The sequence below is a fragment of the Chrysochloris asiatica genome, unplaced genomic scaffold (assembly GCF_000296735.1).
Source record: "Chrysochloris asiatica unplaced genomic scaffold, ChrAsi1.0 scaffold00003, whole genome shotgun sequence".
Classification (NCBI taxonomy): Eukaryota; Metazoa; Chordata; class Mammalia; order Afrosoricida; family Chrysochloridae; genus Chrysochloris; species Chrysochloris asiatica.
In genome coordinates, this window is record NW_006408521.1 from 51,072,940 (window position 1) to 51,093,406 (window position 20,467).

A 20,467-nucleotide genomic window follows, 5' to 3' on the forward strand; every position below is an offset into this window, starting at 1 on the left:
CTTTAACCTTCAACCTTTTGGTTAGTGGCCCACAGCATTAATAGTTTGAACCACCTGGGGACTCCTTCAGGGACGTAGGGAGCAGCAGATAAGATATCTATGGGCCAGCTTTGGGTCTTACCTACACTCTTTAATAGTCTTTCATGACCGAAATATATTTTGAATTCCAAGCAGTGGACTTACACATCGTTTGAAAACAGAGCCCATGTGTAGCTATGGGCAGACTGACCACCTATGATTTTCAAACTCCTTTATGTTTCTAAGCCACAGAAACTTCTGTTCAAATAACACCTTAACATGTTAGCTCAAGATATACAACAGATTAAAAATGAACAAATCCAGTTGAGTTTGAGGGATGAAGGTGTTCTGCTATCCATGGTATAAACTCCCCAGCATGTATCTTTGTTGGTTAGGACTTCTGACAAATTCTTGTGCGGTTGAGACTGTAAACCTAGGCCCTGGGAGAAGAGAAGGAGGTCTCAAGGGGTCCATGACACACCAGAAAGTACCCACCTCTCCCACGGTATGACCACTCCATGGCATGAAGGTGCTTTAGGTTTTGTTTCTTGTTCCTGGTCCTTGTGCTGGTGTGACGCTGTAGGATAAGCATTGGACTGCTAACTGCAAGATCTTCAGTTCAAACATACCAGCTGCTCCTTGGAAACCCTAATACAGGGTCGCTATGACTCAGTGACACTTAACAATAACAATGACAGCAGCGACAGGACTTGTGAAGGCCAGCAGAATTATTGCAATTAAACGGAAGGGCAGTGTGTCCACTACATGGGGTTGTTTGGGACACAGGACATGTCTTTGGTTGAAGGTGTTTGTCTTATTTGGACTATATATGACTCTGTTTAAACAGGACTGATCACTGTTTACAGTGATGGTAGATTAATGGGGATACTCCGCCGAACCCCAAGATATTGCCAATGTTGCTTTCCATGGATCAAACAAGGCAGATCAAAGTCAAGATTTTCAAAACTCCCTTGCAGAAGAAAATTTCTCCAGGCAAAACTTTGAGGTTTTCACAGTCCTGAAAACTAAGCTTGGCTCGTTTCTTTTGGCAACAGAAAAGATCCTTTTATTTGTGCCAGGCAGGAATATATTCCTTCTCCAAAACTATATTGTAGAGTACGTGTCACTTTCGATTTTTCTTTTCATTCTTGTAGTAATTATCTTCCTTTAAGAAAATGTCTGCACAGCATATAGCGGGCATGTTTAGGCAGATAAGAACAGCAATCCGAGCCAGCTGAGACCGGAGTTGTTTCTGTAACCCTTCTAAATGCTGGGATCCGCGTGGTTAAATCTCAGCGCAGCGCTGCATTCAAAGAACTAAAGTCTCCTAGCCAAAAAAGTAATTAGAAAGGAATTCCAGACCTACCAGGGCTTCCCAAAACGGTGAAGGAGATGCAGATTCAGAGTCTACAATAACAACGTCTTCCAAAATACACCTCTTTCACCAAGTTCTACACGTTACTGTTAGATTTTGTGTAGTACAAATCGATTATTCAAAGTGATGTACTCTGGCATCCTGAACCAACCAGTTTGATGGAGCAAAATTTGGTTCTGTTACGTGACTAGTGTCTAGTGGTCCATAAAGCAGAGGAAATCGGACCCAACAAGAGCATCATTACGACCACTTTCTCATAGGATACATGAGGGAGTCCCCTTCTATGTTGTGTTGTTACTAGTAAGGTGCCACTGAGTTACTGCAGACTCACAGGGACCCCCCGGCACAGCTGCATGAGCCTCACAACTGTCCTGATGCTTGATCCCACCATTGCTGCCATTGTGGAAATCCATCTCATTTGGGGTCTTCCTCTTTCTCACTGACCTGCTACATTTACAAACATGATGTCCTTCTCCAGGGACAGGTCTCTCCTGATAAAATGTCCTAAGTATGAGAGATGAAGTCTCCCCATCCTGGATGCTAAGGAACATTCTTGTTGTATTTTTTTCCAAGACAGATTTGTTTGTTCTTTAGGTACTGTCAATATCCTTCACCAACACCATTATTCAAATGCATCAAGTCTTCTATGCTCTTCCTTATTCATTGACCAATTTTCACATACTTATGAAGCAATTTGGAGTCCTGGTGTGGCTCTAAATGGTAAGCATTGGACACAAAGTTTGAACTGCAAGGTTGGCAGTTCAAGCTCACCAGCCTTCCTTGGAAACCCTATACAGGGTCGCTACTGGTTGGAACTGCCTTTACGACACTTAACAACAACACGAAGCAATTGAAAATACCATGGTTTGGGCAGGTGCAACTTAACCCTCAAAGTGATAGCTTTGTTCGTTAAAACTTCAAAGAGGTCTTGGTGTAGCAGGTGTGCCTAATGCATTACATCATTTGATTTCTTGACTGCTGCTTCCATGAGGGTTGATAGTGGATCCAAGCAAAATGAAATCTTTGACAACTTCAATCTTTTCTCCATTTGCCATGATGTTATTTATTGGTCAGTGGTGAGGATTTTCAATTTCTTTACGTTGACTTGTAATCTATACTGAAGGCTGTGCTCCTTGATCTTCATCAGTAAGTATTTCAAGTCATCTTCAGTTTCAGCAAGCAAGGCTGTAACGTCAGCATATCGCAATTTGTAAATGAGTTTTTTCTCCAATCCTGATGCCATGTTCTTCTTCATGGAATTCAGCTTCTCGGATTATTTACTCAGCATACACATTAAATAAATATGGCAAAAGGATAAACTCCTGGTGCACATCTTTCCTATTTTCAAACAACTCAGTATCCCTTTGTTGTATTCAAATACCTGCCTCTTACTTAGTCTATGTACAGATTCCTCATGAGCACAATTAAGTATTCTGGAATACCCATTCTTTGCAATGTTATCCATAGTTTGTTATAATCCACACAATAGAATGCCTTTGTATAGTCAATAAAGGACAAGTAAACATCTTTCTGGTATACTCTACTTTTAGCCAAAATCCATCTGATGTCAGCAATGATACCATTGGTCCACGTTCTTGTCTAAATCTGGCTTGAACCTCTGGCAGTTCCCTATTGATGTACTGCCTCAATTGTTTTGGAATTATCTTCAGCAAAATGTTACTTGCATGTGATATTAATGATCTTGTTCGTTGGTGTTCACATTTTGTTGGGTCACCTTTCTTTGGAATGAGCACAAATATGGGTGCAATGGGGGTTCTGTGTCAGCTGGACTAGGTCAGGGTTTCCAGAGGTTTAACAGTTGATATGTGCTTATTGCCATGGCGATTAAACCTAGTACAGACAGAGTTAGCTCTATGATGAGTGGTTATGAGTAACCAATCAATTAAAGGGATGCTTCCTTGGGGGTGTGGCCTGCTCCCAATATAATGGGCAATGGGAGGAACGTTTCTCTCTTCCAACGGGGACCTGGGACTCTGCAATTATAAGCCATTTCTTTCATGATAAACCTGTCTCTCTCTATATATACACTGTTTTTGCTTCTCTAGAAAACTTGGCCTAAGACATGGGTCTCTTCCAGTTGATTGGCCAAGTAGCTGTCTTCCCAATTTCTTGGCATAGATGACTGAACACCTCCAATGCTGCATCAGTTTTTAGAAACATTTCAATTTGTAGTCGACAATTCGTGGAGCTTGTTTTTTTGCCACTGCCTTCAGTGCAGTGTGAACTTCCGCCATCATACTATCAGCTACCTTTTGAAATGACAGAACATTGACCAATTCGTCTTGGTACAATGATTCTATGCATCCATTCCATCTTCTTTGAATATTTCCTATGTAATTCAATATTTGTCTGTTGTTGTTGTTGTTAAGTGCTGTCAAGTCAGTTATGACTCATAGAAATATTGCAGTCAAGGCTTGAATTTTTTCAGTTTTAGAAATGCTAAGCATATTCTTCCCTTTTGGTTTTCCAATTCCAGGTCTTTGCACAGCTCATTAACATACTTTACTCTGTCTTCTTGAGCTTCCCTTTGAACTTTTCTGTTCTGCTCTTTTACTTCAAAATTTCTTCCAATCATTTTAGCTTCTCTGTGTTGAAAAATTTCAGGCTAAACTATTTTCTTATCTAATTTATATCTTCTAGTGTAGTGTAATGAGTTGGGCTGTTAACCTCAAGGTCCATAGTTGGAAACTACATGCTGTTCTGTGGGAGAAAGATGAGGCTTTCTGCTCCCATAAAGATTTACAGCCTCAGAAACCCTGTACAGGGTCGCTATGAGTTGGAACCAACTCCATGGCACACCACCACTACCAACCACCAATTGCTGATGGGGCACAACTCAAAATGAGACGACATAGCTGCAAACATGCATTAATAATTGGAACACAGAATGTGCGAAATATGAATCTAGGAAAATTGGGAGTTATAAAAAATGAAATGGAACACATAAAGATCAATATCCTAGGCACTAGTGAGCTAAAATGGACTGGGATCGGCCATTTTGAATCTGACAATCATCTAGTTTACTCTGCCGGGAGCAATAAATTGAAGAGGAACGACATCTGGTCCATGTTCTACTCGCCTTGCTTCACTCCGGGTTTGTCTACATAGTTCTATATCTCCTGTTGCATATTCTGTGAATTTGCCTCCCTGTATTCCTCCTCTGGGGACTCCGCTTGCTTTGTCTCAAGATGACCACGAACAGATTAGGACAATCTGTTCTTTCACTGGCTTCGTTTAGTTTCTCCTTCCGTTTGCTGCTCAGGTTCCAAGATTGTCACTTGTATCTGTTTCACTTGGTTTCTTGGGTCTTTGTTTGGAGAATGACATGGGGAGTCTGCCTAAGTCTTCACCTTGGCCCATCTCCCACACTGTTACTTCTTGATCATTGTGCTCTTATTTGTTGCAAAATTAGATTTTGCATGTGATAAAGATAGAAAAGTGTTTTTTAAAAAAGGTTCCTGGCTTCCAAAGGCTCTCATTCTGGGGGGGGTTCATAGTCATAAACAAGCAAGAGGGGTGATCACAGAAAGCCCTGAAGAATATAACCTCTTTATTGAAAGTATATCTAATAGTTTGAAGACTCATAAGGCTAGAAAGCTTATTATAAAAGCAGTGACCAGAAGTCAGTCACAAGGCCAGGAGGGACTCAGTCTGCTTGAGAGTACTAAGGGTCAGAGAAAGGTACACCAAGCAGAGAGGACTGAAAGGCCCTTCCAAACCTCAGGAACAGCATGCAAAAGACGTTCCACGGTATGAATGTGCTTGGTGGATTCTGTAATTGTGAGTACTCTGTGAGGCTGGCCTGTGGAAAGTAGGGCAGACAAGATGGTGCAGATATGAGGATTTTCAAGAAGTCCCCAGAGGAAAAGAGTGGTCTGGCTGGGAGAAAAGGTTAAGGTTAAATGAACAAGGGAAACTAGCATCGACATTTTCTCTTGATTAACAGAGATCCCCAATCAGTAGGTGGGATTTGATTGCAAAACCCCCAAGCCTTAGCTTCTAGATGCCTAGGTGGGCTGTCACCTCCGTGGGGTCCTTCCTCCTCTGTAATTCAGCACAGAACTCAGATATCAAAGACTTGACTACTAACAGAGACCCCCCAGGTGTTGAAGGTTTCTAGGAAATACACCCCCAAAACAGTGCTTTTAAGTTAAAGATTGGGAACCTTTGGGGAGACAGTGGGCACCCCCATAGGTGTATGATGTCATGAAAGAATCACCTGGCCATGTGTGTAACTTAGACCACAGTAGAGACACCTAGAACAATAATCAGAGAGAGAAATGCTCATAAGAAAACAGACTTCCTTATCAATATTATATTCAAATAATACAGGAGTCTTGGTGTAACGCTTTAGGATAAACACTGGACTGCTAACCATAAGGTTGGTTGTTCAAACTTACCAGAAGCTCTTCAGAAAGTTTATACAGGGTCACTATGAGTTGGAACTGACTCAATAGCACACAACAACAACAATACAGTGAAACCTGAGTGGGGATGGGGGTAGAACTTGATAAGATGGTCTTACTATTCTGGATCTTGAAAGTTTCTCGCCTTTGACAGGGTGCACACTTACCACTCTTCTGTGGCTCTGTATTAAGAATCCTTCCCCATCAATACCTTGTTGGGTTGTTAAGTACTGTAGCGTCAACTCTGACTCATAGAAACCCTGTATAGGGTTTCTGAGGAGCAGTTGGTGAGTTTGAACTGCCAACGTTGTGGTTCCCAGTCCAGTGCTGATTCTGCAGTGCTACATCAGAAGTCCCACAAACACCTAAAAAGTGTTTATTTTTATTTTATTTTATAGGACTGGAAAATAAGCTAACCAATTTTTATGATTTCCATGTTTGTTTAAATTATGTACTTATATGTGCATGTGGAGTCCTGGTGTGGCTCTGTGGGTTCATGTGCTGGACTGCAAAGTCAGTTTGGATCACAAGGTCAGCAGTTCAAGCTCACCAGCTGCTCCTTGGAAGCCCTATACAGGGTTGCTGTTGGTCAGGACCGACTTGACGGCACTTAACAACAACATGCATGTAATATTCAAGCAAAATTTGTGCACAAGTCACTTTTATTTGTACTTCTTGCCCCTGTTTCCAGCTGTTGCACCTGTACCTCCTCATATTCAGATTCTACATATAGCAACAGTTTCTACATATATCCATGTCTCTCTTTCAGAGAACATTTATTAGGCTGAAGTCATTGTTTTGTTGAAAAGTACTTGGGTGTTCCTTCTCGGACAGGTTTCTACCTTACACAGGCTCTGACTTTTGCAGGTTTTACTGTACTTTGAAGACTACAGCAAAACTAGAAAGCTTGTTATAAAACCATCAGTGCCAAGTTCTCCACCCTCCACCTTCCTGCCCGAGAAGAGGTGATCATTTTCAACTATTCAGAGTGATTCTTTTGGTATTTGATGTGCAGTGAATTACTTCATATGACTCTTCTATCCACAATCTTTGTAACTCACACCAAACAACTGTTTTCCTGATGGGTCTGGGTAAGGGAAGGTGAGAGAAAATCCTGATAGGATGATATGGTTCAGTTGGGAGTGGTTGTAAGCAGGGTTAACTGTGATTGTCAAAACTTGGAACTGTAATGTGGGTATAAAACATGCAAGCCATCTCCGAAGCCGGAATGAGAAGTCTTACTACCAACAAGAAACAAAACGTGGCGGTGGAGCACGTCCTTCGGATCTTGAGCTCCTTGCACGTTGAACCTCCTTGACTCGGGAGACAGAGCTGTGGTACCAGAGGAGTGACAAAGGACTAATAACAGCAAGACTAAGAACTACAGCATGACACCCAGCAAGTGAAGCTGGGAGGCTCCCTCCCTGGTGGAGTTGGGTGCCGACTCAGAGAGCTAGAGCTGAAAGCATCTGTGCCGAAGCTCATCGTGGACTGACCTGTCCTTTAGGCATTTATCAGCAGTGCCGAAAACACTTTGTAACATTGCTAAAACAGGGCTGAGAGGCCAAGAGCCAGAGAGGCCTCTCTGTAGGCATGTCTGGAAAGTGACTGTCCTGACTGAAAGAGCTGTTCCCTGATCATTTCTAATCTTGAATTGTAACCTGTTGACTTTCCTAATCAACCCTGTAACTGTGAGTGTGGTGTCTGAGTTCTGTGTGGCTGTTGCAATGAATTATTGAATTCATTGACTGAGCAGTAGAGAGTGCAGTTGTTGTTAGTTGAAAGAAGAGGTTGGAGGGTAGAGGGGTGTCTGACCTCAGCCCCATAGGAATCAGCCTTGGGCTGATGCTGATGGTGATTCTCCTTCTCCCCTCTGTGACGTCAGAAGAAGTCAGACGCCACCCTTCATGCCTGTTGCTTCCGATTGCATTGTCTTCAAACTTATATCTTTTCTTCTTAATCCCCACCCCACCCCCAAAGTTTAGACATTAGCTAATTTACACTATAAAATATAAGGGCTCCCAACCTACGGTGTCCTGGTGTGGCACTGAGGTCTAATGCGTAAGACTGCTAAGTCAGTTTGAACTGTGAGGTTGGTGGTCAAGCTCACCAGCTGCTCCTTGGAAACCCTATGCAGGGTCACTACGGGTCAGAACGACTCGACGGCACTTAACAACAAACCTACCCTACATACAAACCCACCATTTACATACACCCACAGCCCAGACACCTCTTATAGTTAATTTCTTCGGTGTTTTATAGTTTTCTTAAGAATGGTCATTAATTCGACCCCAGGTTGCCCAGCCATGGCATAAACATCCTAATATAAATGCATTAGGTATTTTGTCATTTTCATCTCCTTGGAGACATTTTCCTCGAGCTGCTGAGCTCCACCCTGGACTGGTTGGTTACTTGCTGTGCCTAGTGTACAGTGTTGGGATTGGGTCACCCTTCAGCTTCACTCTCGACGTTTCCTTTGCCGCTTTCATGTTCGATCTTGATTTCTGTATCCTGTGCTATCCCCTTTCTTGGTTTCGGATGCTTTATTATCTCATGGATTAAAATCTCCTGGTGAATTCTTTTTAACTCTTCCTTGGCTGTCCTTTATAAGCTAGTTCCACTGAATACATTTCCCCCTCCAATAATTTGGGAAATTAAAAAAAAAAAAAGTAATCCCATCAGAATCTGGGTGGGTGTACTTGCATTACTTTTATAGACCCATTCAGGGGCCATTGATGTTTTAATAATGAGAGTTCTATTGCAGCCCCCTGGAAAAATTTAAGTCATCCAGCTTGCTGAAAGAATTGTTTACTGTAAGATATAATACAATTGCCTTAACACCCCATCTCAGCATGCATTCAAGTATCTCGGTGGGAGGGGGGTTCATGGCAATGGAAGGGTTTGTGGTTTACACATCCCCTACCCCCCAGTCTGTTCAGTATTCCTGCTTCCATGGAATTCCCCATGTTGACTCAGACTTTAACCCCTGCACATCTGTCCTTTTTCTAGTCCCCAGCTCATCACTGGAAATCACCCTGATCTTTCATTGGCACCAAACTCAAGGTCATGGGCACCTTAGAGCACTGCAGGGTGGTAGCTATGGTGCAGTCCTGGAGTTAGACTATCTGGAGTAGCACACTGGACTGCTGTGTGTTAGGTTGAGTTACTTCATTTCTGCCCCAGCTCTTCATCTGTAAAGTGGGCAGATAGGAATTTTGTGATCATTAAATGACATAAAGCCACTGAAATAGTGCATTGCCTGAAAAGTTGGGGCTCAATGAATAGATACCATCACAACTGAATGTGTGGTCACTCTAGAAAGGGTTATAGTATCATGCAACTAACAACTTGAAATTGAATATTAAACCAAACACCTTGCCTTTGAGTGGATCCAACCCATGGTGATCTACGTCCATCAGAGTAGAATTGTGTTTCATAGGGTTTTCAGTAGTTGATTTTTCAGAAGGAGTTAGTCTGGCTTTTCTTTTAAGGTGCCTCTGGGTGGACTTGAACCGAGTGCTTTAACCATTTGCACCAACAAGCCACTCCAAATTGAATATTGTTGTTGTTGTGTGCTGGCCAGTCGGTTCCAACTCATAGTGACCCTGTGTAGGGTTTCCAAGACTGCTAATCTTTACAGGAGCAGAAAGCCTCATCGTCTTCCATGAAGTGACTGGTGGATTTGAACCGCTGATCTTGCAATTACCAGCCTAACGCATAAACCACTATGCCACCAGAGCTCCTTTGTCTTCAGTGTGTTTATTCTTAAAATTCCTATAATTTGTCATCTTTTAGAAAGTTTCTTGCTTCTTAAATTCCAGCTGAATCCCTCATTCTTTATCTCTTCATTCTCCTTTGTAGGAGTTCCTGGATAGCACTGAACTATTAACCAAAAGGTTGGCAGTTTGAACACACAGGTGATTTACTTCCAAAGGGTCACACAGAAAATCTTTGAAAATCCTGTGGAATAGAGTTCTACTCTGCACACACAGGTTCACTATGAGTCAGAAACAATGGCAGCTAACAAGAGCATTCTTAAAAGTCCAAATACTTGTCCTTTGACAGGAACAAGGCTAAGCTCCAGCTGGGTCCCTTCCTTGCTTTTGTTTGGTTTGTGCCTCTCCAGTCCAGGTGCACTATCTTATCTCTTGTCCATTGAAACAAAGCACAGGATTTAATCTTCCCACAATTAAACCACCATCAGGGCATTTGTCTTAAAAAAAATCAGTTTCTCTCCCAAGAGGAATTCTATCATTGTCTTTTACAGCACAAAAGTGAACAAGTATTTTTGTCTCCACTTACCAAATTTAATATAGCTTGTCTAAATGTACGTCACTCCATTTTATGAACCTGCCTTTTCTGTTCATTTTCTCTCTATAGCAGTTGTCTTGTTGATTATTTTATATAAATTGCTGATATTATGATAGAATTTTTGTTTATTATATTTTCTTACTGGTAACTGTCAGCATGGTATTACTTTTTTTGCATCTTTGGAAACCATTCCTATTATCACTGTCTCATATAGTTTCTAACAGTTTTCAGTTGATTTTCTTGGGTTTCTCTGGTATTGAATCATTTTTGTCTGAAAAGAATAAGAGTTTTCTTTTTCTCACTTCTTCCAAGTATTTTTACCTTCTGTTTTGGTTTATTGCACTGACTTGGACAGACTATAGAAACCCACCCAAGCCCAGTGCCATCCCATCGTTTCCGGCTCACATAGACCCTGTACAGGCATTCTAAGACTGTAAATCTTTATGGGAACAGAAAACATCATCTTTCTTTCACAGAGCAGCTGGTGGGTTTGAACTGCCAACCTTGCAGTTATCAGCCCAGTGCTTATCCTATAGCTAGGGTTCCATAGATGTTACATTGTTATTGTTAAGTGCTGTCGAGTGGATTCCAACTCATAGAGACCCTGTTTAGGGTTTCCGAGTCTTTAAATCTTTGCGGGAGCAGAAACTCTCATCTTTTCTCCTGCAAAGTAGTTGGTGGGCTTTTACCACAGACATCGTGGTTCATAGTTCAGTGCTTATTGTATGGAGCCACCACTGTCTAGCAGAATTACAGTGACTTGCTGATATTAATGGATTTAATTGTTAATATTTTCTTTAGGTTTCATAAGTGAAATGAGATCTGTAGTTTTTGTTGAATATCATGAAGAGATTTTATTATAGAGTTTTGCTAGCTTAAAAAAAAATAAGTCAGAGGCAACTCTTTTTGTTTTTTAAGTTTTTACTGTAAATTGAGTGATAGTTTACATGGGAGAATATCAGTTTTACACTCATCCTATCTTATTTCATTTCATTGCAATGATTACAATCCCCTCCATGCATCATCATTCAACAGTATTCGCTTCAGATCCCTCTGTTTTATTTATTTATTTTTTTGATGTACACTGAAGTACTTAGAAATATATAACCATTGTTTTATTTATTTATTTTTTTGATGTACACTGAAGTACTTAGAAATATATAACCATTCAAACAACCAAAAGGCATATCTTGCAAGCCTGCCCCCCACCTCCAGTACACAGCCCCTCTCCCTCCTTGAGTCTAGAGTACCCAGCTGCTCTGTCTCTCCACATCTTCGTCTCTGCCTCCATCTCTGGCCTTGCTGCTTCTCTGGATAGGGTCCCGCACTCTGCTCTTCTCCGCTCCTGGACTGCAAGATCGACCATGCCCCTTCTGTTGTTTTTTTATGTCTACCTTTATATTTGCAACATTCACCATCAGTCCTGATAGTAATCATTCACTATTGAACCACAAGAGTCTTATCCTCATCTCCTTTCAACAGTCCCATTTAGACAGGACCTCCCCCACACTAAGCTCCCTCTTGAAAACTTGTAATCCAGTCACTTGGTGCCTTTGTTGACCCCTGCCCCCCATTTTAGGTACTAATGTCTAAGTTACCCATCCCTGTCAACCCTGTGTACAGAGGAGTGGGAATGATCCTTGCTATGAAGATTTGTTCTCTCTTTTAGGCTACTACATCCATAAGTATAGGTCAAGTTCATTGAATTGCAGCAGATTGCACTTTTTTTCCCCTCTTCTTTCTCTCTCTAGTCGAGTTCTGATCATCCAGCCATTGAAGCTAGGTCAAGTGAGTACTATCTGCAAATATGGGCGTTCTTGTTCATCTCCCCTCATTTCATATCAGCTGGACATTTCACTCTCCGCTCTAGTCCTCTGTGACTATGTCTCTGTCCATGGGCTCAGGAATCCCCAGGTCTCGCTATACTGCTGGCCAACCAGGTCACTATCCAGGTTGACCAGAGTCTATTGAATGTGGTTGGACTTAGCTCACAGCTTCATTGCTGCTTTCCCCTCACTTCCCCTTATTGGTCATCAGTAAGATTGCACGTCTCCTTGTGTATTCCATTTGAGTTTCAGTCTTGAAAAAGGGTTTGCCCTGAGAGGACCTGATTGCTTGCCTTGATGGCTCCCTGGTGAACAACTTGCTTGTTCTTGTAGTAGTCAATCAGAAGCCGCTATTGTTTTTTATTTTTCCTGCTGGTCTTTCTTTCAAGAAGTATTTTCTGTTCCTCTAGCTGTTCCAGACTGGTCTGCTTGTCTTTTCAAGAGGAAATTTCCCACCTCAGAAGATTCTGGATGGGGATCAGGATTCCACCTAAGGTTGTATGCAATGCAAGAAGCCTCTTTCATTGGGCAAGTTCTAGCCCCATTTTAGGTATTCCAATTAGTTATAGGCTGAAGAAGTGTTTACAAACTTTCTATAGTGATGTTTCTGGCTACTCCTTTCTCTCCTCCTCAATTGTCTGTTTTAGAATAGTAGGCAAGGGAAACCAAGATTCATAAGACAGTCAAACCTCTTAACATCATTTCCTCTCTTTCACCCATTCAAACCATGCAGAGACAGCTCTGTTTTTATCTGAGTGTCCTGGAGCAATGGGAACAATGTGTGTGTGTTATCTATTCTCTCGTGGTTTGAACTGCATAACCTGGATGATGCTGTAGGACTGTTAATCATGAGGTTGGTGGTTCAAACCTACCAACTGCTCCTCAGAAACCCTATACAGGGTTGCTATGAGTCAGAACCAACTCTAAGCACATAGCTACTACCACCACTAAGGTCCCTGGGAAGCATGAGTGGTTTACACCCAGTTATTAACAGAAATACATATAGCCAAAATGCTTCTTAGAAGTCAGGATGGCGAGACTTCATCTCTAACATTTTGGACATGATATTAGGAAGGGATCAGTCCCAAGGAGAAGAATATCATACTTGGTAAGGTAGAGGGTCAGCAAAACAAAGGAAGACCCCCAATGAAATGGTCTGTGCATCTTGTCTGATGCACAGTGGCAGCAGCAATGGGCTGGAGTATAACAACAGTGATGAGGATGATGCAGGACCAGGCAGTTTTGTTTTGTTGTGCATATTGTCATTATAAATTGAAACTGACTTGATGGCACCTAACAACAATGAACTGAAAGGTCAGTGGTTTGACCCTGCCTGATACTGATGCAGAAGAAAGACCTGACTATTGGCTTCAGTAAAGATTGTCATTGTTAGGTGTCATTGAATAGCTCCCTACTCATAGTAGCCCTATGTACAACAGAATGAAACACTGTCCAGTCCTGGGTCACACTCACAATCATTGCTTTGTTTGAATCCATTGTTGCAGCTCCTGGGATAATCCATCTTGTTGAAGGTCTCTCTCTATTTTGTTGACACTGTACGTCACCAGGCACTGGTCCCTCTTAATACCATGTCCAAAGCCTACAGATGAAGTATCTCCACCTTTGCACCCAAGGAGCTTTCTCCAGTGCTTCCAGCATTGCCTTGTTTGTTGAAACATCTCAATTGGTAATACATCACTTCCCAGAGCCTTGCTTTTGCCTATTCAGTGCAGTTTGGACTTCTTCCTTCAGCACTGTTGGTACTTGAGCATACGCTACCTCTTGAAATGGTTGAATGCTGACCAATTCTTTGGGGATAGTGATTCTGTGTAAAGAATACAGTGAAACAAATAAACAACCTATGGAGCTCAGTTCTACTCTGAAACACACAGGGTTATCATAAGTTGTAATCAACCAATGGCAACACGTTGGTTTGTTTTGTTTTAATGAATTATTTGAGCATCTGTTGACCAACATTGAAAAGGTATCCCTGAGGTGAAGGTCAGTGGGTAGGGGGATCTTCATTTCTATGTAACTCAAATGCTGCATCTTGGGTATCTTTTATGACCTCCCCAGAAAGGCGTGGAGCTGGTTTAACAATACTCTTGCCAACTTGCTGAACTGTTTATGGTTTTACACAGCTGGAGCTCTTCACCCGGATTCCATATCCTTGGGCTAAACAGAGTCTTCGTTTTATGACTGTTATGAAACTGTATTCTTGGAACAATGACAAGCTCTGAGTCCTCTAACCTCGTGGACAGCTGAGCCCACTTGTGTCATTGGGATTGGCAATAAAAACAGGTTGGATATTGAGCAGATACACCTGCCTCCCAGGCATCTCTCAGGTGCCAAAAGATAAACAGATTGTGAGGAGGAAGCTCCTTCCTCTAGGGGAAAAGGGATGAAATCTCCTTGGGAAGTTAGGGCCTCAGGGAGTATAGATCAAATAAACTCCCTCTGAAGCTGGCTGCCCTTGGAGCTGGCAGTGAAATGATGCAGTCTTTTTGGACTATGAATATGAAGAGACCTCTAGCCCCACCGTAGTCAGTGCATGAAAAAGTGTATGATCCTGACAGGGACCCATAGAGAAGAAGCGTCTATCTAGGCCGGGCCATATGCACCTTGTCAATTCCTTAATAAAACAGATTTTAATTACCTTGGCCCTGTCAGCATTTTTATCTTCTCCACTGCCTCTTTTCTTCATTTCTGGACTTGAATTGGGTTGCTGGGTTACCTGAAAACAGAGAGATTTTTTAAAAACAAAATACTACCTTACTATGACTAATGTTACATTTATAAGGTGTCTTCTCTGTCAGTCATGTGCTTACTGCATTAGATACATTGTCTTGGCTCCTCATGAGTACTCTCTAAAATAGGTTTCACGGTGACCATTTTGGTGGTGGTGGTTATGTGCCATGGAGTCGGTTCAGACTCATAGCGACCCTGCACAGGGTCTCCAAGGCTGTAAATCTTTACAGGAGCAGAAAGCCTCATCTTTCTTGCGTGGAACAGCTGGTAGTTTCGAACTACTGACCTTGAGGTTAGCAGCCTGACTTGTAACCACTACGCTACCAGAGTTCCTTAGTGACCACTTTAAATAGGAGAAAATGAAGGATCTGTCTTGGTAAGTCATTTTCTAGAAGTCACACAGCTTTATTTGATGATGCTGGAGTTTTGAAAAGAAACCAGCCAATGTGGAATACTACGCTTCTTTCCATCAACGGTAGTGGAACAAAGGTATCTCCTGCAAGTTGTTGCTGGCAACATTTAGCCAAATTCCATTTTTGTCTCTGATCCCTAAATTTAGCAGTGTGACGCTACTAGCTTAATACCCGAGGTGATTGGGTATCAGAGGGAATCTAGTCTACTCAGTGTATAAACACTATAGAAGCTTTCTGGAACCTTCTGTGGGGGCCCTTCCCTGTAGTTGTGGCCAAGTCAACGAAGAGGAAACTCTCCCCCTACTCTACCCATCACAGGATCTCTGCCCCAAGTTTGCCCTGCCTCTCTTGGCTCAGCATTGTGAGTCTCTAGGTTTGGTCTGTAGTTGTGGTCCAGCTCTGTTGTTTGCACTTGTTAAGTGCCGTCAAATCCATTCAGACTCCTAACAACCCTGTATAGGGTTTCCTAGGAGTGGCTGGTGAGCTTGAATCACTGGCCTTGCAGTTCCCTCTGGGCCACATCAGGACTCAGTTTGGGCTTAGCCAAGGCAAAATGCTAATACTTGTTTTCTACCTTTACATTTTGATGCAAATATGTTTAAAAGCTGTTTACAAAACAAAGAGCTTTAAGACTCATTGAGACTGCTGACCTCAAGCAGGGAACTGGTTGGGTGTCTGCCTGCTGGGAGGGATGGGCTCCTGTGAGACAAAGTACCCTTGATTCTTCCATGAGGACCTTACCCAGGGCAGACAGTGTGGATGTACTCAGCCACAGCTCTGTGAATCTTCAAGAGGAGTTAAGCTGGGGTCCCATCAAAGATGAGCAGAAAAACAAGAGCCTGCGTCCTGTCTGTGAAGTCCTGTGCTTACAGCTGTAGTAACTTCTCTCCCCTTCAACAAATACTGTTGAAGAACCACTCCAAAGAGGCTGTAACCAGGATTTGGAATTGGCATCTGAAAATTCTACCTCTTGGGAAAACTAAAAGCCACCAGTTAACCGTGTGGACTCTTTGGATCTCTCTATACCTGCACATTGTCAGTAACTCAGGTCCCTCGGCAGCCATGAGAGGGGTCCCTTGGCCCCCTTATTTGTTCCCTTCAAGAGGTGAAGTGTGGTTGATGCTCCGCCACATCAGTGGAGCACTTCAATTGAGTCCTCAGAAAACAATTGATTAAAAATGGCAGTTTCCCCCCTGTGCCCAGGTTTCCAAACCCCCATGTACACTCTTCTCTCCCCACTGCAGAACATTCTCCTTTAAACTCTTTTCCTCTCCCCAAATCCCCACCTACAGTCCTTATTTGAAGTCCTGGTGTGGTGCTATGGGTTAATGCTCTGGACTGCAAGGTCAGCTTGAACCACAAAGTCGGTATTTCAAGTTCACCAGTGGCTCCTTGCAAACCCCATACAGGGTCTCTATGAGTCGGAACCGACTTGATGGCAATTAACAACAACCTTCTTTATTTGGCTACTGCCCACACCCCATCTCTCTTTCCTTCTATGCTCTTAGCTTTACCCATCAGTGGTGGGGAAGGCCTTCCCTCCTCTGCCAAGCATTTTACTCATTTCACTTATTTATATGATTTGATTTAATTTCATTTCAATAATTAAATCATTTTATTTATGTGATCTAATTGCATTATATTTGTATCTATTTCATTTAAGCTATTTATTCTATTTCATTTGATTTATTCTATGCTCTGTTAGGTTATTTATGTTTTATATAGGGTCCTATGCAGGCTCGCTAAGGAGCTCTGGTAGCGTAGTGGTTACGAATCGGGCTATGAACTGCAAGGTCAGCAGTTTGAAACTACCAGCTGCTCCGAGGGAGAAAGATGAGGCTTTCTGCTCCCGTAAAGATTTACAGCCTCAGAAACCTTGTACAGGGTCGCTATGAGTCGGAACCAACTCCACGGCACATAACAACAACAACAACATGCAGGGTCGTTATGGATCGGAACCGACTCAACGGCACTAAACAACAACAACAATTACAGATATGACACTACTTAAAATGCGAAATAATAGATACAAACATTCATTAGTAATCAGAAGGCATGAAGTGCGAATCAAGAAAAATAGGAAATTGTCGTTTTTTTCTCCGAGAAAACACCAAATGGCCGATGACGCCGGTGCAGCGGGACGGCCCGGAGGCCCCGGGGTTCCGGGGGTGGGAGCCCACGGTGGCTTCTGCAGAGGCTTCGGCAGTGGTCTGCGGGGCCGGGATCGCGGCCGTGGTAGGGGCCTTTGCCGAGGCCGCAGTGATCGTGGAGGCAAAACCGAGGACAAGGAGTGGCTCCCTGTCACCAAGCTGGGTCGTCTGGTCAAGGACATGAAATCAAGTCCCTGGAGGAGATTTACCTTTTCTCCCTGCCAATCAAGGAGTCTGAAGTCATTGACTTCTTTCTGGGAATGTCCCTCAAGGACGAGGTTTTGAAGATCATGCCTGTGCAGAAACAGACGCGCGCTGGCCAGCAGACCAGGTTCAAGGCGTTTGTCGCCATTGGGGACTACAATGGTCATGTCGGCCTAGGACAGTGTTCCAAGGAGGTGACCACAGCCATTCATGGAGCCATCATCTTGGCCAAGCTGTCCATCGTCCCCGTGCGGCGAGGCTACTGAGGAACAAAATCGGCAAACCCCATACAGTTCCTTGCAAGGTGACCGGCCGCTGTGGCTCTGTCCTGGTGCATCTCATCCCTGCGCCCAGAGGCACTGGCATTGTCTCAGCCCCTGTGCCCAAGAAGTTGCTGCTGATGACTGGTGTTGATGATTGTTACACCTCAGCCAGGGGCTGCACTGCCACCTTGGGCAACTTCGCCAAGGCCACCTTTGATGCCATCTACAGCTATCTCACCCCTGACCTCTGGAAAGAGACTGAGTTCACAAAGTGTCCCTACCAGGAGTTCACTGATCACCTTATAAAGACCCACACCAGAGTCTCTGTGCAGAGGACCCAGGCTCCAGCGGTGGCAACCACATAAGAGGCTTTGATAAAAGAGAAATAAAAGTGAATTCAGCCTGAAAAAAGAAACAAAGAAAGAAAAATAGGAAATTGTCAAAACTTAAATGGAACTCTTGAAGGTCCATATCTTGGGCCTTGGGGAGCTTTAGTGGACTGGTACTAGCCATTTTGAATCTGACAATCAGATGATTTACTATGCTTAGAAATAACAAATCAATGTGTATTGGCATTACAGTCATTGTTCAAAAGAAGATTTCAAGATAAATTAAAGCACAATGCTATCTATGATAGGTTAATTACCAAATGACTATAATAAACCAGTTAATATGACTATTAATCAAATTTACTCATCAACCACTATGCCAAAGATGAAGAAATTGGAGTTTCAAATTGTAGTTTGAAATTGATTAAACATACAATCAAGATGTATTAATAATTACTGGTGACTGGAATAGAAACGTTGGAAAGAAGAATCAGAAGTTGGAAAAAGTAACTTTGGTGATAGAAATGACTCAGGAGATTGCGTGATAGAATTCTGTAAGGCCAACAACTTATTTATCAGAAACACCTGTTTTCAACAACACAAACAATGACTAAACACATGCACCTCACCAGATGGATTGCACAGGAATCAAATGAACTATATTCATGGGAGGGGATAATGGAGAAGCTCAATGTTATCAATAAAGACAAAGTCAGAGGCCAACTGTAGAACAGACGATCAATTACTCATATGCAAGCTCACATTCAAGCTGAAGAAAATCCAAACATGTTTTGAGAGCCAACATACGATCTTGACTACATCCCACCTGAATTAAGAGACCATCTTGAGAATAGATTTGACCACCAAACACCAATGACTGCAGAATAGAAGAACTGTGAGATGATGTCAAGGACATCATAAATGAAGAAATAAAAGGCCATTAAAAGCACAGGATAAAAGGAAAAGATTAAAATAGATGTCAGAAGAGACTCTGATACTTGCTCTTAAGCGTAGAGTACATAAAGCGAATGAAAGAGCTGAACAGAAGATTTCAAAGGACAGTTCAAGATGCCAAGGTAAAATACAATAATGAAATGTTCCAAGACCTGAACGTAGAAAACAAAAAGGTAGCAACATGTTTGGCATTTCTCAACCTGAAAGAACTGAAGAGAAAACTCAAGTCTTGTGTTGTGAGACCAAAGGAATTTTTGGACAAAAGATTGAATGATGCAGAAAGCATCAGAGAAAGATGGAAGACACATACAATCACTGAACCAAAAAGAATTGGTTGACTTTCAACCATTTCAGGAGGTAGCCTATGATTAAGAACCTCTGGTATTAAAGGAAGAAGTTCAAGCTGCACTGAAGTCATTATCAAAAAACATGGCTCCAGGAACTGACAAGATCACAATTGAGGGGTTTTAACAAATGGATGCAACACTGGAAAAACTCACTCCTCTCTCTGTCTAGAAATTTAGAAGATAGCTCCCTGACCAATCAATTGGAAAATATCCATATTTGTACCTATTACAAGGAAAGATAACCAAATAGAAAGTAGAGATTATCAAACAATATTATTAATATCGCACACTAATAAAATTTTGCTGAAGATAATCCAAAACAGCTGCAGCTGATTCAGAAGGTGACATGAAATAAGGGATATTGTTATCGGCATCAGATGGATCTTGGCAGAAAGCAGAGAATACCAGAGAGATGTTTACCTGTGTTTTACCGACTACGTGAATATTGTGTGGATCACAACAAATTACGGATGACATTATTAAGAAGGGGAATTCCAGGACACTCATTATACTCATGTGGAACCTATACATAGAAGCAGGGATGTTCATTCAAACAGAACAAAGGAATACTATGAAATGTAAATTGGAGGTGGGGTGCAGCAAATTGTATCCCTTCATGATATTTATTTAGTGTGTATGCAGAGGAAGCCATCTGAGAAGCTGGACTGTGTGATGAAGAACACAGCATTAGGACTGGAGGAAGATCCATCAACAACACATGATTTACAGATGATTACAACAACCTTGCTTGCTGATAGTAAAGAGAAGTTGAAAAACTTAACTGATGAAGTTTAAAATCGAGAAAGGTGTGTGCCAGGATTGTATCCTTTTAGCATACTTATTCAATCTGTATGCTGAGCAAATACTCTGAAAAGCTCTGTTATATGAAGAACATGGTATCAGGATTGGAGGAAGACTCATTAACAACCTGCAATACGCACATGATACAACCTTGCTTGTTGAAAGTGAAGAGGACTAAATATACTGACGAAAATAAAAGACTGTGGCTTTCAGTATGGATTATATAACTCAATGTAAAGAAAACAAAAATCCTCACAACTGGACCAACAGACATCATGATAAATGGATTTATAACCAATGC

At 42.2% G+C, this 20,467-nt stretch overlaps 1 pseudogene; it reads left to right on the forward strand.

Annotated features, from left to right (window-relative positions):
- The first annotated feature begins 17,232 nt into the window (after positions 1-17,232).
- Positions 17,233-18,100, forward strand: LOC102813717 (annotated as a pseudogene).
- The last annotated feature ends 2,367 nt before the right edge of the window (positions 18,101-20,467 follow it).